The sequence below is a fragment of the Sceloporus undulatus genome, chromosome 1 (genome assembly GCF_019175285.1).
Source record: "Sceloporus undulatus isolate JIND9_A2432 ecotype Alabama chromosome 1, SceUnd_v1.1, whole genome shotgun sequence".
Taxonomy (NCBI): Eukaryota; Metazoa; Chordata; class Lepidosauria; order Squamata; family Phrynosomatidae; genus Sceloporus; species Sceloporus undulatus.
In genome coordinates this window covers 165643372-165645263 of record NC_056522.1, presented here as the reverse complement: position 1 = coordinate 165645263, position 1892 = coordinate 165643372, and the positions used below count along the sequence as shown (strand labels likewise).

General features: G+C 40.4%; 1 protein-coding gene across 2 annotated transcripts in view; it reads right to left on the bottom strand.

Moving 5' to 3' along the window:
* The window catches only part of UBE2F (ubiquitin conjugating enzyme E2 F (putative)), a 39439-nt gene that overhangs the window by 16359 nt on the left and 21188 nt on the right, over nucleotides 1–1892 (bottom strand). The window lies entirely within an intron of this gene.

The window sequence follows — 1892 nt, the reverse complement described above, 5'->3', positions numbered from 1 at the left end:
ACTTCCCTCTGCCTTAACAAGCAGTGAATTCGGTCTTCTCATTATATGGCCAAAGTATGATAACTTCAATTTAGTCATCTTGGCTTCTAGGAACAGTTCTAGATGGATTTGCTCTAGGATCATTCGCTTCTCTTTTGAGCAGTCCATGGTACTGGCAAACTCTCCTCCAGCGCCACACCTGAGATGTGATTATCTTCTTCCTATCAGTTTTCTTCGCTGTCCAGCTTTCACCTCTATGCATATAGAGAAGGGAATACTGTATCATCCTAATTTTAGTATTCAGTCATAAATCTTTAAATTTCAGAATCTCGTCTAATTCCTTCATAGCTGCCCTCGAAAGTCCTAATCTTCTGCTTTCATGACTGCAATCTCCACTATGATTAATGATTGGATCAAGGTACAAAAACTTGTGAATTATTTCACTATCATCATTGGCTACTTTGCAGTTATCTAAATCCTCTGTAGTAATTATTTTTGTTTCTTTAATGTTCAACTATAAACTCGCCTTTGCACTTTCTTCCTTGACTTTCTTTAATGAAATAATTCCAAGCCTGAGATATCGGATGTTCCTACAGAATGGTCCAAGAAACTTGCAAGTGGGCATTCTTAGTACAGAAATCACGACATCGGAAAACCTAGAAGCAACATCCTCTCATCAATTGCTTGACTACAGTGCTGATGCCATTATTATGCTTTCAGATATCCAATCAGTTTGTTGCTTTTAGGTTGCCCAAACTTTCTTGAAATCAAGATATATCAGTTGCTACTTCATGGTATAGGAAATGCAGGCAATTGTAAGGGGGTGGGATGGGGGCCACATTTCACCCCAGAAGCTGCACAGCACTTCTAGCACTCTCAGGATGTTGGGCAGGGAATAGGAAAAGTACAATCACCATATGTAAGAGTGGCTACCTTGTGTTTCGCACCATTTGGAGGCAAAAATCTCCCGAAAACAGTTCCCAAATCACTCTTTTTCCTCAGGGGGCTTTGGGGACTTGCAAGAGGTTTGGTGGTTTCAAAAGTGAGCTTCAGGTGCTATGTGAGCTCCATGTCCCACATTTTCCTCATCCTTGTGGTCAAGGCTGTAAGAATTACTGTAGTGTTCAGGTTCCAAGGGACCAGACATAAAGGAACTCTGACCAGTCGATTCCAGATAAGAAGGCACCTGTCCAGATCAAAGGTTTATGAAGAATGGTACTTGGTTCACCTGCTCCAATCCACTGTATCCCCAACACCTTGAGCCTTTTTTAAACCAAACATATATACAATTGAGCCCCTCTAGGTGACTTCCAGTGTTGGGAGAAAATCTTCTGTGGTGCAAAACAGTTCCAGAGTATGAACGAGGTGCAAAATGGCTGTCATGATTGGCTGCTTGGAGGCATTTTTCAGAGGGCAGGACATGGGCCTGGAGTTTTCCTCATAGGAACAGGTAGAACTCTTTGAGGTCCCCAAACCTCAGGATGCTGTCCATCCCTTGTCTGGGAACCATGGTGTTCTGGATGTTGTTGGGCTGCAGTTAGAATTAGCCCCAGGCAATATATCTTATGGTGAAGAAGGCTAAGAGATGCAAACCACCATCTGTAAGGGCACAAATGCCCACCCCTAAGAACCAAAGATAAATATGTGTGACACCCTCACTGAATTAAATTCCAAATATATTGACCCTGCTCATACAATATGTCCAACCCACCTAAGAATAAACCAACAAAATATGGGCATTTGCCAATTGCAAAAGACAAAAACCGAAACCAAACAAAAAAACACACCACAACTTGCCAAATAATAATAATAATAATAATAATAATAATAATAATAATAATAATAATAAAATAATAATAATAGATATAACATGATAAACATGGCAGTCCAAAAAGGCAGATACTCAAATCATG